The 23,210-nt window shown below is 43.4% G+C and overlaps 1 protein-coding gene across 1 annotated transcript in view; it reads right to left on the bottom strand.

Moving 5' to 3' along the window:
• The window catches only part of SLC25A26 (solute carrier family 25 member 26), a 1,812,191-nt gene that overhangs the window by 1,610,505 nt on the left and 178,476 nt on the right, over nt 1–23,210 (bottom strand). The gene's annotated exons all lie outside the window — the stretch shown is intronic.

Genomic DNA, 23,210 nt, shown 5'->3' with positions numbered 1-23,210 from the left:
GTGAAAGGGGGAATATAGTACAAGGCACATGTCTTTGTGATTGAGAACAGCATTTGAAACCCTGGGTAGTTCAACCATAATTAGAATTTTGTCCATCAATTTTGGATCTCTGGAGCCCTTAAACATCCCAAATTGAAATGTGGAATGACAAGCCTTTGTAATTAGTATGTACAATATTTAATAAAGTAATTGGAACCTATTCCTTAATGAACACGTGGAACGGGGGTGTGAGGGCGAACCTGCGTCCTTGAGACTTGAGAGAGTTAGACAAATAGAAACAGAATTCCTAAACCCAAGACTTACATAATTGTAACACATTCAACACCGGAAAGATATCCAATTATATCTATACACAAGCTAGGAACTAATCATCTGTCACAACGTTTGAATCAGTCCTAGAATGAGAAAACCACATTAGTGCAAATATTTGTTTTTCTGATGTCAATACTAGTCAATGCTTTCAGAGAAAACGAAAGGAATTTTTTGGTTTCAAACTTTATTCAAAATAACTGGTTTACCTTTTTTAAGCAAATCCCCAACGTCAATTTGTATAACTACATTGTGGAGTATTTTATTCTATGGTCTATAATAGTCCTTAATATTTGTTTTTCTATGGATGCTTGTGCCGAATGGAATGAAAACATTAGTAAGATAATAGCAGATACGTTTTTCCTTTTTTACACAAGCTGCTGTGGTCGGTCAGCCACAGGAGATGGATAACTGGGCATTTTAAGACTCTAACGTTTATTAAGTAAAAGGAAATGAATCACCTAGCCCTACTTCTAAGGCAGAGGTTCCCTATTCTACAATAACAAAATGGTGCTCATCAAGACGTCTTACATAAAACCATCCAAACATTTGCTGTCCTCCTGATTTCCCCCTACCATTAAGGAAACAACAAGATTTAGCCTAGAGAAGTGTTTTCACTCCACTTTCTTGGCTTGTGCTGGTTGGTGCGCCCCAAATGTCTCTTGAATCTTTTCCACTTGTGGTTTTCCAGGCCATTAACCCGCTCGTACTGTTCAAAATGTGATTTCTCTCCTGGTTTTCAGTACTATGTCTAGTTATACAGTCATAACAATGTTCTGTGATTTTCTACACAGAAGGGACTCCTGACGCCCTCACAAAAAGCCTTAATCAAGATGAGAAGTCCTGAAATGTACGTTCCTTAAATGCACAATTTGACTGTGCAGATCCTTTAATTCTGGTTCATGCCCTAGGGCATTTCTCATGCCTTCCAGCCTCTGACGACCCCTCGTAGGTTATTGAGTTCAAGTTAACCCCTTTGGGGTGTTTCTCATGCTTTCCATTCCCAGATAACCCCTCGTAAGCTATTGGGTTCAGGTTCACCCTCTTGGGGCATTTCTCATGCTTTCTGCTAACCCCTCGTGGGTTATTGGTTTCAGAGTCACCCCCTCTGGACGTTTCTCATGCATCTGTTCTTTGGCAATCCCCCACTGGGTTATTGGGTTCAGGTTCACCCCTTTGGGCCGTTTCTCTTGCTTTCTGGTAACCCATTGTGGCTTTGTGGGTTCAGGTTTACCTCTCAGGGTGTTTTGTATGCTTTCCGCAGTTGTCAGACTTGTAACCTCCCTTAATACGCAATACACTCCTCACATTGATCATGTTTTTCTGTCCATGAAAACGAAAAATGGAATGGACTGGAACACAAGAGTTAACAGCAATTGGATCATTGTGTATGAACCTACAAGGGTCTTAGATAAATTGGACTTGTAAAAATATAGTGGCCTTTAAACAAATGTATGGATCTCAATAGAAAAGAGTTTATTCATCTTGAGGGAAATAACATAGATAAGATAAATATAGAGAGATTCTTCAGTGGTTTACAGAGGCTCCTTTGCGTTTTTTCGGCAACACATGCTAAAATTCCCCTGGTGCATTACGAGTAAAAAAAACATCTGTATTGTGAACAAATTATAAATAAATGAAAGTTGATTCTACAGAAAGGAATTGAGGACTTTGAGCGCCAGCGTGTCCAACCCAGTGCTATATAGAACTAAGTGTAATAAGCAGGGTCGGACTGGGACATAAAATAGGCACAGTCGCCCAAATAAAAGTGTCCCGCCCCTCGCCTCAAAAAAGTGCTCACCCCTTGCCTCACGACCCTTGACCTCTGATGACATAACCAGAAGTGATGTCATTTGACCCCCACCCCAAAGTGGCATCCTGGGAAGCGATGAAACACGACCTCGGGCATTTCTCATGCCTTCCAGCCTCTGACGACCCCTCGTAGGTTATTGAGTTCAAGTTAACCCCTTTGGGGTGTTTCTCATGCTTTCCATTCCCAGATAACCCCTCGTAAGCTATTGGGTTCAGGTTCACCCTCTTGGGGCATTTCTCATGCTTTCTGCTAACCCCTTGACAAAACAGGAAGTGGCATCAAATAGCATTGTACCCAAATACACTAAATGACTGAGTACAAGCAGACGTCCAAGACCAAATGATAATATGTTATTGTATAGTGCTTAAGCTCTTTTTTTATAGAACAAATATGCATACAATATCACCCAACCTGTGTTGGTACTCATTTATCGACCTAAGAAGGATGAAAGGCTTTTTGGAAGGAAATAAAAAAGGAAAATTGAAAACAAAAAGGTTTGTTCTATATTTTATTTTTCGACCTTTTGACTGACCACCGTTTAAGGCATGCCAGAAGTTAAAAACAATGTATCTTTCTTTTGAGGAGCCGTCAGAAGGCATAATGTGGGTTCTAGGGGCCATGGGCCAGATGGGCCTCCTAATCTGATATTATAAATTGGACTGCTGTGGTTGGATAGGAAATTAAGATATTTAACTTCCTAATCACTTCTGGAAGTATTCCAACTTCTTTGCAGGAAGCCCTCATTATTTCCATACATAACAAGGCCAGAGAAACTATCCAGGCTCTGTTGTAAATCAGGAGGAGTCGGACAAAGGGGTGGCATTTAACACAAGGCTTTTATTGAAATAATAAGAAAAAGACCTATGTTTCCTTATACTAAAAGGGTTTACCCTACCCAACATAACTAACTAGGAAGCTCGTCATAAAGGGTGGTTTGTCCAGAGCAAAAACTCTGGCCTCTGTCTAAAAAACAAACCTACTTCTGGCGCTACCACTAATCAAAAAGGATTCTGAAAACAAAAGGGGGCCCAAGGAGAATGACATCGCCCTTCTCCTGGCTTGGCTGGCTCAGCCTTGATGACTGATCTTCTTATAGTCTCTTGTAACAGTTCTGATTATCCCTTGAAACTCCTCAAAGGGACTTCTTGGGTATTTCTCAAGTGTCCAATGACCATTGACTCTCATTGTCCAAAATGGTTCTTTCCTTAACTGGTGTTCATATATTCAATCTCTCCTGGTTCTTGGTTTTGGTTCAACAAACTGCTACTCCCGCTATTTGTTTTTTTAAAAAGTTATGTTTATAATAATAATAATAATTTTATTGTGATTTAGTTTACAATGAAACTTTACACATAAAATATACCTTAAGTAAGAACAAAGTTATAACGAGAAAAAACATCAATAATTAACAAAAACATTGCATAAAAAATTACCAAGGAAGGCAAAACATTAAATTCTCTAAATATACATGTCATAAAAACCATATGAAACCTCTTCTTTTTAGATTCACATTTACAATAGTTCTGGAACCGGATCTTGCCACATACTACCACATATTCTCCAATGAGAGTTTCAGATGGAATATCAATCTAATTTCAGCATTGTTACAATTCCTATATAAATAGGGGCCTGTATTGGCCAACAACACCTCTTGGATTTCTACGATGGCTATACATCAACTCCTCTTTATGTCCTCCTATATGGTTATGTTATGGCTAATTTCCACCTTCAGCCAAACATTGTACAATGCCATCAGGGGCCTTATACTGTTGGAATTAATACAGTGATGCCAAAATAGCTCCTCTTTAATGTAATCTTGGTTATGCACAAGCTTACCCAAGCCAAGGTTTATGGTACTTAACATTTTGTGACATTCAGTCAATACATGTCTGGCCGTCTCTGGCTGATTCACTCCTTTACATAACCGGCAAAGCCGTAATTCTGGGGGGATCATGTCTCTTCTGCCCGTGATCGTTAAAGTAGGTAGTTGTTCTAGCCTTAGAAGTAAAATAAAACGTCTAAGTCTCCTATCCGGGCATAAATTGAGATAGCTCTGCGGATTTTTGTAATTATACAGTCTATACTGGACAAACTGATAGCTTTTCAGCTTCTGGAGAGGAGCATAATTCTCCAGCCAATCCCAGAGCTCTATGCGTTTGACCAGAGCCCTTTGCATTTCTACAGTGACACTGCCCACCCTAATTTGCCACCCAATGGTCATCAGGAATTTAGAGATTTGCTCCTTCAAGGGGCACGAGGATTTATCCTTCGAAATCTCTAGGTAGACCGCATTGAGTAGCCCATTCTTAGTCTCACCCCTCATTCTCAGGTAGAGTAGGGCTCGCTTTTTTAGTACTATCGCTTTCAATGAGGTCAGCCCCAATTCCAATCTTAATATTGCCATTGGGATTCCCGGTGGTAGGCCCAGGATAGAGCGCCAGAATTTCCTCTCAATCACCTGCAACCATTTCAGGTCAGAGTTGAGGAGGGCTTCCAGACCGTAGGTGATCATAGGGGATAATACCTGCACGTACAGTTGTCGCGTACCCCAGATGGTAAATCCACCCTGATTTACTGTAAATCTATGGAACAGTGCAGTCAGTTGGGTTGCCTTTACATTGCGTGACTGTTTGCAGAATCCATAGTCGCTGATACTCTCAAATTCTATACCTAGGTAACGATAATGAGGTGAATAGGCAATGATATCTGAACCAACTCTGAGCTGCACACGAGTGGTATTCTTGTTGGTAAATCTCATTGCCTTAGTTTTTTCCAAATTAATTTTAAGGCCATTCCTCTCGGCGTATTCCCACAGAGCGACGGCCGACCTTCGTAGCCCACTAACAGTGTGGTCCAGTATAATCAGGTCGTCCGCATAGGCAAGGACAGGACAGATGGAATCTCCTATTTTCGGTGGACAATTTGTCGCAGCCCTAATGGCCTCAGGGATGTCATGTATGTACATATTATAGATCAGCGGGGCCGTAACACAACCTTATTTGACCCCCCCTATTTTGAAACACACTTCTAGTAGTGTGTCCTTCCTGATCTAATTTTACTTTAGCAGATGTATTCTGATGGAGTAGTCTGAGATAATAAGTCAGGCCCTCCGGGCATCCCATTGCTTTTAACTTCCGCCAGAGGGCCTCTCGTAGAATAGAGTCGAATGCCGCCGAAAAGTCTATATAGAGGGCATATAGTGGTGGTTGCCCTCCTGATCTGGCTCGTGTTCTCAAAAGGTCCAGCACCATGATGTTGTGTGCCGTTGAATACCCTTGCCTAAAGCCACTCTGGAATTTACAAAGTATGTCAGATTGCTCTACCCAGAGCTGCAACTCCTTTAAAAGGAGAGAGACAAATATTTTGCCCGTGACCTCCAGCATTGAGAGCAGTCTACAATTGCTAGTATCTGCTCGATTACCCTTCTTAAAGACTGGTATAAGCACCGCTGTTTGCCAAGATCGGGGTATTTTCCCTTCGTTTAAGATCTTTTTAAACATTATAGCTAACAGGGATGCCCAGAATTCAGGATGCGACTTCATCACAATATTTGCTAGGCCATTCGGGCCCGGGAGGATTTTAATTCTGAGATTGTATTCAGCACCATTTGATATGTCACATTAAATGGAGGGTTTGACAGCCTATTAATCAATGTATAGGGTTCCTCTATATCTACCTTGGAATTCCTATTTTCGAGAAAAGCTATCCATGTTTCAGCATTAATAGGGTTAACTAGTGTACCTTGTACAGTACCTCGCGCTTCGCCCAACAAAGCCCAGATATTACGAGTTTTGCCTGTACAGATCGTGTTTACTAATCTTTGCCAGGACATAATTTTATCTAATTTCCGTTTGGCCTTGATCATAGCTCTACATCTGTTTTTGACGCTCCCCTAACATTAATAAAATATAGGTCTTAAGGGTAAGCTTGTCTCTTGGCCAGCCGGAGTTCCGCTCTACACTCTCTCTTCAGGTTTCTAATGACTTTATCAAAGGGCGGCTTTTCCCTACCACAGCTAATCATAGACCCCATACGACAGACCGCATGTTTCTCAACAAAGGTACAGATCCAGTTTTCAATGGCATCACTCGACATCTCTTGGAAGTTCGATAACAAATTTAGATCATTATTAGCCAAAGCTGCCACAGCAAAAGCGACATTTTTGTCCGACCAGCTGATCCTAGTGCCAGCTTTATTTGGCATGATGTTACCCATGTTAATACTAGGAGGGGCTTTTGTCCCGATATTCAATTTGCATATGAGTGTAGCATGATCACTCCACTCATTAGGGGTTATTTGCATATCCTCCACTATCTCATACAATCTAGGGGAAACAAAAATGTAGTCTATGGTACTACTCGAAATGCCATTGGACCAGGTATGATTACCTGGAGAGTCGCTCACGGTTTTACCATTAAGCATTTCAATGTCCCATAGATCAAACAAATGTTTCCATCCTTGGCCTTCGGGATCATTTTTTTTTGGTGTGTTGCATATAATTTTTAGCTTTTAACTTAGGGTTATAGGACTTCCCTATGTTACCGCTCATGTGGCAGTTGAAGTCTCCAACCACTATTACCCCAGTGTTACCAAGTTTTAGCAGCCAGGTAGCCAATAGATTATGTAAGGCCTCCTGGAGTTGTTCTCTTATTAATGCACCCGGGGGGGTTATATAGACTAGCTAGTAGAAAGTGATCCTTTCCTGTCTGGTTTTTATAATCGACCTCAACTGCCATCATATTGCTTGGACAGTCGGTTTTCATTAATTTAGAACCAAACATGTTAGCCACCCCTGTGATAAGTCCGCCATAGGGTCTTCCCTTTGTACCTTTATTAGCTGGCATTTGATAAATGACAAAGACATCCAGAATCAATGGCTCCATTGCCCAAGTTTCTTGAAGGCAAAAACAGCTATGTTTATCCAGAATCTTAATAGAGCCCTCAGTTGACAACAAATGAGCAAAACCCCTACAGTTCCAGGACAGAATAGTCATATCTCATTGCTCTAACAGCACTTCAGGTAGCAAATCCGCTAGCCATTTTAATACTTGTTGTATGTCTGAAATATCCACATTTTTTCCTTCAGAGAAATTGGGGCGGAGGTTGGTTTCAACTGTCAGATCTATCTTTGCGGGCAGTTGTCTTAGGTCTGGTTCATTTAGATCGACATCAACCGCTTTCAATTCGGTCTTATAGTTCCTTAACAATGTCGCGGTAGATAGGAACTTACAATGCAATGCTGAGACCTGAGGATTAGGGCCTTTTAATGGTTCCACGAATTGGAAATCGTTTGACTTGAGGACCCTCAGTTGTGGTACATAGCTCAGTCTAATTAGCAATTCTGAGCGAGAGAGCCATTTTGAGTTTTCACTTAGATATAAATTCTTTATCAGGCATATACGATTTCCTTCCGTGGTAGATGTAGATTCGGTGGGACGAGTTATTATAGATGTTGCTGATAACTCTAATGGACTCCGGAGGTTGCCCTTGTCCACAATCACCGGCCCTTCACTCAGATTCTCCCCCACACATATATCCTCCACCTCCTCCGGCTCAATCATCTTTTCTCTGTCAGATATTAGCCAACTAGTCAAGCAGCCCTCGCCACTGTTCTTCCTTTTCTTTGCTCTGGCTGCCCGTTTTTTGGCTTTCTTTGAGGGGTGTCCAGCGGATTCCTTAACAGGCTTGGAGAGGGCCATTTCTTTAGCTCTTTTAATCCCAGCCGCCCTCCTAGCCATTCTGCATTGCTTACGCGAAAAGAATGGTTCTTCGTTTTCTTTGTCTGTCTCCACCCCCGGGCTTTGTAGCTCTTCAGAATGATGTTCTCCACTTACATCAGCCAATTTTATGGCTTCCGAGAGATTGGATTCTGCTGACTGATCAACTTCAGCAGTTCCCTCTACTTTCTCTCTCACGGCCATCTCTGAGGTTAGGGCATTTGAATTATCCAGTATTTTCCCCGTCATTTTCAGTAAAACCTTAAGGGCAAATTGCAGTGATGCAACTGAGGACTGGATCTCAGCAATCTCTGTCGCCCCCGGATAAGTATCAGCCAGACATACACTTTCAGCTATGGGGCTATTTTCCATAGAAGCCATTGCCAAGTTTGGTGATGCTGATAGTCTGCCCATGGATTCAACTGGAGTAGGGGATACAATTGGAGTATTCCTCTTTATTAGCATTGGCGCAGTCCATGTTGGTAGGTATTGATCCTGGGGCAGGAGTCATTTTCCTTTGAATATTAAGACATAGCTCCAATAATGAGTTATTGTCAATGTCATCATAATTAGAGGCACATATGGACCCTACATTAGAGGGCACGAGAGCCAAGGCTTCCTCAATAGTGGTAGAATTAGTTTCAGGAAGTGGGTTTTGTGGAAAGAACTCAGTGATCATTCCCTGGTCCACAGGTATGTCGTTCTTAGCTTTCTTTCTCGGTTTTACCCGCACAGTAGGATTGTTCGAGGGACTCTTAGCTGTCTCCATTCCCTTGGTTCCTCTAAGATTGTACTTTGACTGTGTAGTTCTCTTTTTCAGAGGCATACGGGTTTTCGCCCAATAGTGCCCTCCGCACTTAGATATCACGGGGGACACTATCAGGAAAAAGGTATAGAGACTACTGGAGGAGAATTATCAATCCCTTTACCCCTGAGAAAATGGAGAGGGATTAGCCACCGTTGTCCAGGCAATCCCTCTCACCTGGCGCCAGAGGGATTGCTCAACACTCACAAAACCACAACACGCCCAGGATCAAGGCCTAAACCCGCAGTCTCCTGTGCGTATGACCTTGAGGCCCGATTGAGTATTTTGGGCAGCCCTGGCCCCACTCCTCAAGTTTAACAAAAATGGTCTCGAGGTATGAGTATGGAATCCAACAATACTCCCACGAATGCCCCACTGATCAAGGTAGGTGGAGGTTTGCGCACAGCCGGCGGTTAATAGGGAGCAGAGACTCTCCACCAGATTATTGTGTTATCACAGCTGGCACTCTGATTTTACTGTGTTGACAGATGCATACATAGTGACCAATGAGCCTCAATGGGGACTATGTGAGGATCAGATGCGGAGAGCGTAAGATGCAGCCCCAGGGATATGCCTCACAACTCTCCACTCATCTCCAATATTAGCAGCAAAGCCCTCGTAATGCTGTACCACCAGATCCCTTGTGTATGGGAGTCAGCAGGTGAGAGCACGGTACCCCGCCTCCTTATTCAGCTCCTGCACCCCCCTCACTAGGTTCGTGGTCACAGTCCCCGTCCTTTCACCACTGCACCAGCACAGTGGCTCCCGTGGGCGTAGGGGGACAGAGGGTCACGCAGTCCCCGTCCTTTCACCACTCCGCCAGCACAGTGGCTCCCGTGGGCGTAGGGGGACAGAGGGTCACGCAGTAACTCGTCACGCAGTAACTCGTCTGCTGCCACGGAACTCAGCAGCGTCCGTGTCCAAAGCAGCCGCTCCTCTGCCGCTCCACCGCCGCTCCGCGTTCCGTTAGAGGAAAGGACCCTGCGGCGTGGATAGGGCGTGCATACACGAACAAGGAAGCCGTGTCAAGCCGCACCTCGATTCAGACACAGCGTACCCAGAACAACGCTGTGAGAGGCCGCCACCGACACTTCAAAAACAAGTTCTGTTTATTGGTTTTCTCAACAATAAGGGAAAAAACATGACAGCGAATCTTACATCATGAGTGGTGTTACACATAAAATTGCATCATTTCCCAAATCAAAACCAATGTTCCAAAACGGATTTGCGTTGTAACCATTAATGTTCATATCTGATGCGTTCATTTGATACATGCAACCAAGTCCTTCTCCTTTTGTGTAAACCCACACGTAGATAACAGAACCGGGTCCACGGACCTCAACTTATTAACAAACATCAACCAAAATCCCTGCATGCGCCTGCCCAAACCACCCTCTACCACCCTCCCCCAACATGCCCACTTCCAACAGCTCCTAGTGCTTTATCATGTCTTGGTGCTCACCATAAACGGAAACTGTTATTCCTTCTAGTAAGACAAGGGAGGTTAGTCCCTTAGTACTCTTGGCTTTTCCTAGGATTTCCATTGTGACTGTGACCAGGGAGGTTACTCCCATACCACTCTTGACTTCTCCAAGAGTTTTCGCAATCACTGTGATGAGGGGGGGAGTGCTCCCATACCACTCTTGCCTTTTCTTATGATCTTCACAATTACTGTGAAAAGGTAGATTACACCTGTAACACTCTTGGCTTTTCTTTCGGTTTTTGCATTCACTGTGACGAGGGAGATCCCTCCTATGCCTCTCTTTCATAAGGCTTTCACAATTCCCCTGACCCTTCCAGGTCGCCCACCGCTACGGTTAACTCTGTCTTGGCGGGTACGCATCACAGGTTCTTCCTGGGGTCGCGGGCAGTCTCAGCGTTTCTCTTCCCAGCTTCTCATCGCGTTCTGTAGCTCCTCTGAGCCCTTGGCTTGGCGGTTCTTGCACGGTTTATGGGCCACACAGTTAACCTCACTGCGGTTGCACCACTGTCTGAATTAGCCCATGCTTCAATTGAGTTGGCCATTCGCCACCTCCCAGATTGACTCTCCGTCAGTTCTGCGTCATCCCCTGGACTGAGGACCAACTTCTTCCCGTGAAATTCACTTCCCCAGGTTTGAATTTCCCAGGCTCTGCTGGCTTGACGCAAGTCCTCCTCTTGTTTTTATCCTCTGTTGCTGGGTTCGCCCCAGAAGAGAATTAGAGTCCTTCCTTTGTTTCCCAGAGATAGTCGTTATGCCTCCTTGGTGCCAACTCTTGACAGTACTGGATATCATCACCGAAGGAGTAGTTATTTCTCACTTTCACTCTTCTTCTAAGTACTATGGAGCTTCAGCCTATTGCCATTCCTCATGTCTCTTTTATTCTTCATTTTCCAGTGGTTTCAGGTCTTAGTTGAGTAAAAGAAGAGATCTTATAATAGCAACAGTTTCTTCAGGTTGGATTTTTTGTGACAATGAGAGTCTCAGGGTCACATACGAAAGTACGAAAGAGGATTATGGAGCTCCTTGATGGAACGGGACTCCCTATCGCCATGATCGGAGTCTCCCCCTGTGAGGTCATGCTTACCACCACCCCTAGGGGGAATGTTGCGTAGCAGGCTCCCCTTCCTAGCCTCACAGGGAAGGGCTCATCTCTGGGGAGAAGTGACAAGATCCCGTCAATCGTCAACTCTCTTATCTTATTGTATTATTAAATGCAATCAGTAAGAGCCATCTCATCTGTGGAAGCCATCATGGATTCCATGAGAGAGAAAAGGCAGGAAGTATACTCACTCGTTCTAGGCAAAGTAATTAGGAAAATGAGATATACTAAACAAATATATTATGAAACGGGCTGAAGTGGGAAGAATAATGACCAATAGGATAGGTGGGATGAGCGCCAATTGGAGGTTGGGTCAGTTTAGGGATAAGGGAAGAACACTAGGGTAGGCCGGGGGGATTCTCTGGTGATTCACTGAGTTTTATGAAGATTTGTATAGCAGTGTAGGAGGGACTGGCGACGCTGTGGTAGAGGGGTACCTGGAAAAACTTCCCTTGCCATTGTCAACAGAATTTGAACTGGATCGGCTGGTAGTAGAGATGTCTTCCAAAGGGGTATTGAAGGCTACCAGACATGTCAAACCAGGGAAGGCACTGGGTGAAGATGGCTTTACCTCAGGCTTTCATAAACAGTTCCAGGATATTTTAGCTCCCCATTTGGCTAAGTTTGTAATGCCATCAAGGACATGGGAGATATGCCCCCCCTCCTTCCTAGCCACCTTCACAGCAGTGATCGCCAAGCTGAGTAAGGACCCAGGACACTTCTCGGCCTATATACCAATATAGATGCTCAATGTTGATGCCAGGGTTTTTGTGCAAATCCTGGCATCCAGACTGGAGCTGGTCCTCCCGAACCAGCCAGAGTTTGTGCAAAATAGACAGGGTTTAGATAGCCTTAGAAAGACGCTGAACTTACTCGCCTCCTCAGAGGCTGCACAGAAGCAGCCCCAATATTATCCCTAGACTATGAAAAGGAATTTGACCGTGTTAGTTGGTCACTCATGCCAGCAGTCCTAACGAAAATGGGCATGGGCGTGAAATGGATGGGGCTCTGTATTCTATCCCCACAGCTAAAGTTCTGATAAACGGGGGGAAGTGTTATTGGTTTTCCGCTTACGAAGAGGGATTAGACAGGGCTGTCCTCTGTCCACTCTCTTGTATGCCTTAGTAATGGAACCATGGGTAATGAAGGTGCGATCAAAGAATACAGGGCATATCTGTAGGGGAAAAGGAATACAAGCTGAGCCTCTTTGCTGATGATGCATTATTTGTATGTATCGCAACACAGGATTCAAGCCCATAACTGATCCAGGGGATCTCTATGTATGGGAGGATATCATACTAAAATACAGAATTTCAAAAAAAACCTATATATATATATATATATATGTATATATATATATATATGGGATGGGTTAAGTGAATAAAAAAGGTGGAGGGGTATTGGGGGTGAATACACCGGGGTGAATACACAGGGTCTCCCCTGCATATGCATGGGGTAAAACATTTTTTTTTAACAAAATCTGCATTTTGGGATTCAACTATGGGAGGATGTCGGAGATCAAAATAAACCTGGATAAATCAGTGGTCTTACTAGCAGGGTCTCTATGTGTGTATAGACTAGGAATATATAAGAGGTCTACTGTTCCTTGTCAGTGAAGATACTTTTTTATGTATATAGTGCTTTATACAAAGCGCTATACAATATTATTATTTTTAAGATGGGCTTAGATATATTATATTTGAGGAGAATTTCCTTCCTCTTTGGGTTAAAGTTAAGTTAGATGTAGACAGATGGGGAGACCTCATCTTTCCTTGATGGCCGGGCTGAATAGTATCAAAATGACTGTACTGTAAAGGGTGTAGAAGGAGGAGGAGACAGACGCACAGGTGGCATGCTTGTCAGCATAAACTTTTATTTAGTCAGAAAATAAAGTAAAAACATACCTCTCCCTAACTCTATGAGGGGTTTCCCAACCTCAATTAATATACTAAGAATTCTTTCAGGATGTCAATGAAAATCAATAGTCCACCGTCCTGTGGCCTCTTGATTTTGTCCCTGCTTCTAATCCCTTACATATATAACTAAACTACGGAGGTGAAGGATTCTTCTTGCTCCCTTCTTCTGCACAGTGGATTGTAGTTCCAATTGTACTTGGGACCTTTACCTGAGGGAATTACTCCCGTCCCCAGGTCAAAATCCCTTTTTCTGGTTACAAAACAAAGTTCCAAGTTAAACGGTCAACAATCAGGAAAGTGGTCAGTTCAACTGAAATGGGTAATGTTGTGACTCTTTAGGTGGGATCTTTGCCTGAGGGAATGCCTTCCTTCTCTAGGTCTCAACCCCCTTTTCAAGGCATGCAACAATGTTCCAGGTTTAAAGTTCCAACATAAACATCAACACTCCTTGTTGACCATAGGCTCTTCACTACTGGGTTCCTGGAGAATGCCTCCCTTCTCCAGTTATCTTGCTTTCGGTAATTTCACAATGCCAGGGGAGGTCTCCCTTCCCCTGGGTGAAACACACTGCAAAAGGTAAAGTTCAAAACAGTTCCACACTACCAGGAGAATGACTCCCATCTCTTGATATCTTTCCAGCTCAACACAACAAGGGGGAATGAATCCCTTCCCTTGGCCTCTGGCTCACGTTAGCTTCAAACACACGGTTCTTAATTTCACTTCTTCAATTAGGGGGTTAATTGATATCTTCCCTTTGTGCACATTTCAGATGACAGACCCTGGTTTCTCTTGCCATTTGATACTGCCCACTTGGTTCACTCTCCTGTCAAATGGGACTACTAGGAAGACATCTCACTTCCTAGTTTGGGTCCCAGACCGCAGGTTCTCTCCTTTTTATGTTCCGCTCTCTCTACTTGCTCTCCCGTCAAGTATGGATGCAAAGGAGATGTGCCGCTTCTCGCTGGGGGGCCCCAACAGCCGTTTATCTCCTTCTTACTTCTCTCTGGTAGACCTGGTACACTATCCTTCCAAGTACTGTTGATCGTCATTATTGAGTGTGGGTCCCACACCCATCTTTCTTGGTTTCTTTTGTGGGTGTTAGGGGAATTAGCTTTGTTCCGAAGGGTTTCTTTTCCCTCCCTAATTGGGTGGGTCAGGGTATCTCACTGCTCCGTTCTGCCCCTACCAACGGCCCCTGGTATGTTTTGTTCTGTCGTGGGGTCTTTCAACTTCGGGTTTGGGCTTCCACAGTCTTTTCCCCTTCCCCAACGTGCTCCAGGGAAGGCTTCCTGGTTTTTCTACTTCTATTTTGTATTGGCCTAAGCCATTCAGAATCCGTGACACACTAGACTGCTCAATAGTGTTTCGAGGAGTGCTCTTCATGTCTATGTACCTCCTCCTCGTGCCAGTACCTGTCCTATATTCCTCCCTTGGATAGACTAGACTCTTCCTTGTCTCAGTACTTGTACAATACTTCCCCTTGGGTTGACTAGATTCTTCCTTGTCCCAGTACTTATGACTTTGGTTACATGGCACATGTACATGGGGTGGCAAGGTAAAGGAGCGTTAGGTGAGGGGGATTGGAGTGGAGTAAGCCGCGTTCTCCTTGGACAGTCATCCCTGCTCCCACAGGGGGATCCCTCCCCATGAGATCCTCCCTCTGAGTACCAACCCCAGAGGGACTATCAGGTAGCGGCCTCGCCTCCCTGGTCTCATGGGAAGGGGCTCCTCCTTGGGGAGAAGTAACGACATCCAAGGATTCGTCACAACTCCCTAGATTTTTATTACACATGTTGCCTATGGTGAATCCCCCTTCCTTTCTCTTAGATTTGAAACAAGTGCTATTGAAATTTCTTGGCATAGGAGCTAAACCCAGGATAGCTTATAGTACCCTTGTACTTCCCAGAAATGCTGCTAGGGTAAGATCCCGATTTTTTTGTTATTTTACAAAGCAGCGCAACTGCGAGCGCTGATGGACCATCTACGGGACCTTATAGAGAAGCCACTTCATTTTTAATCCTGTTATGGGGCTGGGTTAGATAGGGTGGACCAGCTCTGGGAGGGAGGAAGGGTCATATTCCCTGACCGGTTGGAAGAATGCCCCCAGATTGGGACACTCCTAATATTTCGGTACTTGGAGCTGAAGGGCGCTCTCTCGGACCCAAGGGGGGGGGGACAACCTTCGTAGAAAATTGAAATCCTTTGAGATGACCCTGATCCAGAGTAGGGATAGAAGGGGTCTCATGGCTAGGCCATAAAAGGAGTTGTGGTTGGCGGAGCCAATTGGTTAGATCACTCCAAGGGGGCAGTGGGCCAGGGATCTCGAAATGGATATCTTGGATGGGCTCTGGTCTACAATTTGCCATAGGGTGTCACACTCCACAGTATCCTTGCAATACATAATGCAAGCTGTGAAAATGCTACAATGGATGGTATTACTCACCCAGCAAATTAGCTAGAATCTATCCAGGAGTAAATTCTCACTTTCAGAAATGTGGGCAGGAAGAGGGTTGACTATTGGCATATGTGGTGGAAATTTGGTCACATGCCGAAGTTCTGGTTGGAGGTTTTGTCCTGTGTAATTCTCGCCACTATATAATGTGTTTATTTATTGTGCATTTGTAAGGTGCTTCTACATCAAGAAACTGTGTTTCAAAGCACCCACAGGGCCAAGGGGAAGGAACAGGGGATAAAAGGCAAATAAAATAACACTGATTAACAAAGACATAGGCAGTCCTACTAGGCCGTGTGAGCATCCGGATTGTGCAAGCGCAGAGAGAGAGAGAAGGGACAAGTGTGGTGTGGGGGCGAGTACTCAAGGTTTACAGAGAGGAAGTCCATAGAGTCAGTTGATACTATTGGGAGAGAACTAAACCCCATGTCACATATTCTATTAATAGTTGTCAAGAGTTGTGCGGCGCAGTTGTGGAAGAGAGCCAGGGTCCCTACGAAAAGAGAATGGCTCCAGAGAGTGAGGGACATGTATAGTATGGAACATCTCACATACCTACTCGATGAAACCAGGGGCAGTACAGAGGGGGTTTGGCTTCCTTTATTTCTCAAATACCGGAAGTAGCCCTAAAGACAGATTGATTGGAATATGACGAGCAAAAATGCTCAATGAGGGTTTTGTCAGATGTTTATTTATTGCATGGAATTGGGAGGGTTTGGAGGCGGTGTTGAGGGGGGTGGTGGTTACTAAGGGAGAGCAATCAAAGTTTTAAAAATGTTGTTTGGGAATGTATATCCATGTGTTCTGTAAGTGAATTTGTGTACCCTGGAAACTGAAATAAACTTTGATTTTGAAAAATGTAATCAGTAAATTATTTCCTTCTTGGATCCTATGATGGCTACAGAGATTGGCTTTCGAAAATAACATCTTGCACCCTCATCAAGCATGTTTTAGAAACGACTGCTCTATGGCCCATAACATTTTCATCTTAAATACTCTGTGTAAAAAGCCTGACTGAAACAAAGAGCACCTATATTTTTGGCTTATATAGACTACTCAACACCCTTTGATAGGGTTTACCAGGATTGTCTATAGCGTATATTAGATTTGTATGAAATAGACCCAGATTGTTTAAATGTATTACAGACCAAAACGATCATACTAGGGTCAAATCAGGTTAAACAAGATGGGCAGTTATTCAAGAGTTATCTGCACACCACAAGGCCTAAAACAAGGATGAACACTTGCACCCTTATTATTTAATATATTTCGGGTTTTCAAAACTATCTGAAGGGGGTCAATTTGACATCTGCAACAATTGGCAATGAGCATGGCACTTGGTTGTAATATGCTCATGACACCATCTTCAAAGATCACAAGGGAGCGGAATACAATCATCGCAATGCTTTGTTCGCCTTCGCCAATGAATTTCATCTTCAAATTTATTTCACTAAGCCTAAAATCATGGAGTTTGGAGCCAATAAAAAAAGAGATGTTTTATATGGGCATGCAATATACTACTGCTGGAATATAGCTATCTGGGTGTGACTTTAATAAAATGGTGTCTGAAAGCAAATTATTTAAGTATTGCTTATAAGTGGAGAGATTCTGGCAATGCCACTAATATTACATAGATGGAACAGTAATTTTTTCATTAGGCCCACTACAACATTACACAAACTAAAGTGTATTTTTGTGGTATTATAGGGTTTGGAGATCACAGCAATTAATTTAGGTTGGTCGCTTTCCACACTAGAAGGGAAATATTGGCGGAAATCTCTGTGTCTAGCTATCTCCTCCCACCACGGCCTTATTGGATGCAAACTAGGGCTGAACTCCTTCAACAATGAGGGCAATATTACAAAGGTCTCTTTCTTTCTAAAGATCATGCTGACCGTGGCTGGAATACTGAAAACGTGGCTAAACGTGGGGAATAACTGCCAACTGTTAAGTTATATGAAAATGATCCAATTCATTTTAATGAGATCGATTTCACCTGAAATGACATGGACCCTTGATGGTCCAGCTGAAATTGATGAGAAAAGCTCATTTATGGCATTGGGGCCAAACGCATTTAAATATCCAAGTTGGCACACTCTAAAGAATACAATAAGTATATTCCAGTGCTTTTGTACACACAACCTTATATTAACGTATTACCAGACAGGGAGATGCACTGTATATTTATTATGTTCAGGCTAAATCAGTTGGAAAACATGGAAGTTCTGGGTGCACAAACAAATAAAAAAGATTCGACTTTCCTGTCATTTCTGGTTGTATCGAGACTTTGAAACATCGATTTGTGGTTTATCACCACCTTAATGACTTGAGACAAAAACTGTTTGTGACATTTGTATATAGGACAGAAAGTCTAGGGGCTGAGGTTTCTTGGGTTAGATTTATTAATGGATTACAGGTGAATTTCACCCTAGCAATTGTAGCATACTGGTAGGAAACCTAGAGGTTATCCAAAGCACATAATAATAATAAGGAGTACTATACATGGTTTTTCTGTTTTTAAGGATAATTGCATATGAGAATCAAGTGTGTAAGGAATTTAAGAACTAGCCATTTTAATCGTTGTGAATATGAAACATGTGTATGTTTTTTTTATAACTGCAAATTAATTGATGAATTATGTTAGTAGGGTTTCATGTTAACCAAATATGCACATACATTTAAATAAATAAAAGCACACTCCTACACATATCCTTCATAGACAGATTTTAGGGCCTCCTGTTCGGAGATTGCATTGCTAAAAAGCATACAAATATTGTTGGCTCGTTTACCTCTATGTAAAAGACCAAGTCCTTTATTAAGGGGATGTACACATCCATACATTTTGACAAATCCACAAGAGGAAGGGAGCTCTTCCTGCCACTTCTGATTGGAGAGACGACTTCAAAGAGGAAGAGGTAAAGTTCAATACTGGCAAGATCAACAAGCCAGCCCCTTCTTTATGTCAAGTGACAGGTGTATTGGAGGCATGGTATCATAAGACACCATGGGTACAATTTGTAAAAAACATTATTTCAATGGTTGGGATTGGAAAAAAATCCTATTCTGCCCCATAACTAAGATGGGAGTAGCCTGGACCATCAAATAATAAATAACGCAGTCATAGTGGAGTCTGTCAAATAAAAATGGCCTATGCTAAATAACCTAATGCATGCCCTATCTCTTGTACAAAAAGCGTGAAAAGGAAAATTCAGTGTTCAAATGATAATGTGGTTCAACCAGTACCTTTCACAGAGACTTTCGAGTGGGTTACTTCCTTTCACCGGACCACTCTGTTCTTTACATGTAAAATTAATTCACAGGTAAGCCTTTCTTCGCGTCTCATCCACACACGTGTAGCCTTCGCTTGTGATATGTTGCTACTTCATTCAATTTAAACACACTCACTGGTCTCTGCGGTTGCTTGACAAATCAGCAGCGGTGTGCGATTCTTACCTGTTTGGTGTTTTCCAATTTTCGAGTCAAGGTTAGTACCACAGGCTTCACCTCACATCCCCAACTTTGCCGTTCAACCGAGAGGGTTGCTGCCGTCCTTGAAACACAATGCAATCTTCACTTGTGGGATCTGGCCTTCTCCACGCGTCTTTTGCAGCCTGTCGGAGGCAACAACCTCAAATGGGGAGGCATCAGGGTTTTCGGCCTGCTGCTCTCGTCCCTTGGTCCGTAGCTCTGCTCCAGTAGGTGTGCCTTTGTCCCGGACGCTCTGCTCGTTCTCGTGTTCCGCCTTGCTCAGTGCGTGTCTTTGGTTTCAGCCTTTTATTCGTGTGAGGAGAGATAATTGGTATCAGGTATATGCACTTAGGATTAAGTGCCTGATTTTGCCTGACCCAATTAGCGGGATATGGCCAGTACGATGTCTGCAAGTCAGCATTATTCTTAGCCATCCTCTTCCAATCGGCCCAGTGATTGTGTAAAAATGGGGGAGGGAGTTGGGATCTAAAATATAGGATGGGTTTGATAAACAAAATAAGGGTCAATACTGCGTCTCGCCTTTGGCAATCTCACACCCACTCCCCGAAGACCCCTCACCTAGGTGATCCTCCCACACTGGTCCACTGCCTGGAACTGGACCCAAAAGCGATGGCCGTGTCCTGGTCGCCTGGATGACAAGTCCCTGAGGACCAACGGGTGAGATACCCTTCGGCTTCTCACATACCCTTCCCCTATGGAAGATGGATAGGTTTGTTCTTCTCCAAAGTCCTCTAGTCTGAGGGTTTAGGGAAGGACAAGTGGAGTTTCTATCCATGGACTCTCGCGTATCTATGGAGTTTCTTTTCGGCTGTGTTGGTAGGGGCTCTAAGTAAATCTTAGTGCCTCTTGAGTAGCCTATGAACTGGGATTGAGGGGTTTTGATACCTACAATGTCTCTATGAGGCTCTGTTTCAGTCCATTCCCATACCGGGATTTCTGGGAATAGAAATCAGATTGCCATCGATTTTGTGATGTAAATTCTCTGGATGAAAAGGGAGGTTCTTGAAGAAGGGTGGAGAAATCTGGAAAGTCTCTCCCTATAATAACTTCTTTCGGAAGTCCAGGGATAATGGCCAATGATACTAGCTGGCATTAGATCTCGTTATCTCTGTGTACACAGGTGACTCTAACCATGGTGGCATGTTCTAGATCTGTCGAGGTGACTAAATCGGCTCCTTTAGCTGTTTGTTTACTGCCAGAATCAATTAATGGCTTCACAATTTTGCCATTTACCAGAACTCTCTCATATATAAACTCAAATGAGGATTGGCAACAAGCATATGCTAAAGGTTTCTAGATCTTCTTGTTCATCCCATTCCTCTCGTTTCAGGCATCCTATTTCCGTAGGCTCCTTTCTTTTGGGACAATGTCAGGTCAAATGACCTGTTTCCCTAAAAGAACAGCAGATGGGTGCTGATGGTTTAATCCCTCTGGGTTCTTCTCGCCTCACTTCTTCCTTAGCCTTAATATGATTTTTTTTTATTTCTACCCTCTCTTTCGGGATCCACTCTCGGTTTTTATAAAGCCCCCATCATTCTAATGTCAGATTCTATGAGCCATAGATTGGTTTTTGATCTTTTTTTTTCTTCAGTCGTCTGCAAAGTATGGAAATGTTTTACAGCATCCAAATGATTTTGTCCAGTCTCAAGAGTCACGCTAAGAGTGGGTCGATTTAGTTGCAATACGGCTTTCTGTAGAAAAGGTGTTAACAAGTTGGTAAATTGTTCTAAGGTAATCATTTCTATTAACTCCTCTAGGGTTTTATTGCCAACCCAGAGGGGAAAAAGCTTTTTTTTTTGTTCCCCTACTTCACAAGGGGTCTCTCCGGGGATTGATCTGATGGACCTTTGTTTTTGTCGATAAAAACTATTGGTTTGGCCTACTCTTTCAAGGAGTCGTTCCTTGATGGATATGAAGGTAGATTGCGCCCTAGATTAAGTAACTGATAAGAGGTCTGTAGCTCACCTTTTAATAAAGGTCCTAAGTAGCATTTCCTCAAGTTTCTTCCCCATCCCAGTTGTTTAGCTAATCGCTCAAAATTCAGAAAGAAATTCCCTAGGTCTTCTCCCTCCTGATAGGGTTGTAATATCCCATGAGCTAATAGGGGACTGGCTTGTAATTTGACCAAATTCATTAGATTTTCTTGAAGTCGGGCTTCGGCCTACATCTGATGAGCGGCCAGTTGAGCCATGGCTGTTTCAATATTGGCCATATTTTCAGGAGGGGTGAGGGTGCCTTCTGTTGGGTTTCAACTTCAGAGAGAGTTTTCAAAGTCGTCTGACCTTTTCAAGCTTGTTCCTGATGGGGAAGGTTTGGACCCGAAAAAAAAGGTTCGGGAAAGGATGGGTTTAAGGCACGAGGTCTAATGAATATATGGGAGGGTCTTATTTTTAAGACTATTCGGTTACACTTTTGTATTTGATAATGGGCTATCGTGGCCTAATAGCCTGGTGCCTAATAGCACCTAGGTTTTGAAAAACAAATCCTGTTGGCTAACTGGGACTTGAAGTTGGGAGAATAAAGTCTACTTAATGGTGGATATTCGATCAAAATCAAAATCATCAATAATCCTATTTTCCCCTTCCGACAGGATGACAATTACTAGCATGGGTTCTCTCAATTGAGCAACATCCCATTCCTGACACCATATGTAGGGGAGGCATGGTATCACACGCAGAGACTGACACAATGGTTACAAATTAAATGGTTGGCATTGGAAAAACTCCTATTCTGCCCTATAACTAAGATGGGAGTAGTCTCGACCATTAAATAATAAATAACGCAGTCCTAGTGGAGTCTGCCAAATCAAAATGGCCTATGCTAAAAATCCTAATGCCTGCCCTATCTCCTACAAAAAGCGTGAAAAGGAAAAATGTCTACAAATGGAAAATTCAGTGTTCAAATGATAATGGGGATGAACCAGCTCTCCTCTGCACATTAGGCCTCACAAAGTAAGGCGATCCTTGTAGGCATTATGACACACTCGGACTCGGCTTTCAACACAATATACGCAGTTCAAAAAGTTGTGGATCGAGGTCTGTCTGGCCTTCTATGCTCGAGAATATTTCTTCCAAAATAATGTCTTAATCAGAACGTTCTCAAAAGATCCCCTCTGCTGGGCTCATACCTTTCACCACACAGTTCTTTTAGATCGCCCTTTGTCGGGCTCAGATCTCCTATGATTAAGTTCAACACAAGTTGCAAGGGGGCTCCTTCACCAAGCTTATTTCACTTCGGGTCTCCCTCTGTCGGGCTTGGATCACTCACAACAATAACTTTCAACAAAAACTTTAGGTATCCCTCTGTCGGGCTCGTACCCCTTTTGGATGTCAAAGACTTTCGAATGTGCATAGCTTATTTGTCAGACCACTGCAGGACCACTTTGACTCAAAGTTCACTGTTTTACTTTCACCCTTCCCGTCTCTAGGAATTAATCTTCTTCCTTTTACTTTTACTGTTCATTTGCTTTCTCGCTTTAAACAAAGTACCTTTAACTGATACTTTTGAGTGGGGTACTTCCTTTCACCAGAACACTCCGTTACTTAGTATCGCTGATTTCCCAGCTGTTCTTTACATCAAAGTTCATTAAAAGGTTTGCCTTTCTTTGCATCTCAACCACAAGCGTGCAGTCTTCGCTTTTGATATGATGTTGCTACTTCATTCCATTTAACACACACCAGTCTCTCAGGTTGCTTGTCACCTCACTGACTGTGTTTGATTCTTTCTTGTTTAGTGTTTTCCGATTTTCGAGTCAAGCTTAGTACCACAGGCTTGACCTTGCCCCCCCCCATATCCATCCCCCCCCCAACTCTGCCGTTCACCCAGGCGGGTCGCTGGCGTCCTTGAAAGAAAATGCAATCTTCACTTGTGGGATCTGGCCTTCTCCATGCGTCTTTCATGGCCTGTCGGAGGCAAAGACCTCCAATAGGGAAGCCGTGGGGTTTTCTGCCCGCTGCTCTCGTGCCTTGGTCTGTTGCTTTGCTCTAGTAGGGATGCCTTCAACCCAGAAGCTCTGCTCATTCTCATGTTCCGTCTTACTCAGAGCGTGTCTGTTTTCTGCTTCTTATTCGTGTGAGGAGAGCTAATTGGTATCAGGTGTATGCACTTAAGTGTTACATTACTACCGC

Source organism: Ambystoma mexicanum, chromosome 2p, assembly GCF_040938575.1.
Source record: "Ambystoma mexicanum isolate Mex_15411 chromosome 2p, UKY_AmexF1_1, whole genome shotgun sequence".
In the NCBI taxonomy this organism is placed as follows: Eukaryota; Metazoa; Chordata; class Amphibia; order Caudata; family Ambystomatidae; genus Ambystoma; species Ambystoma mexicanum.
This window is presented reverse-complemented; position numbering and strand designations above follow the sequence as displayed.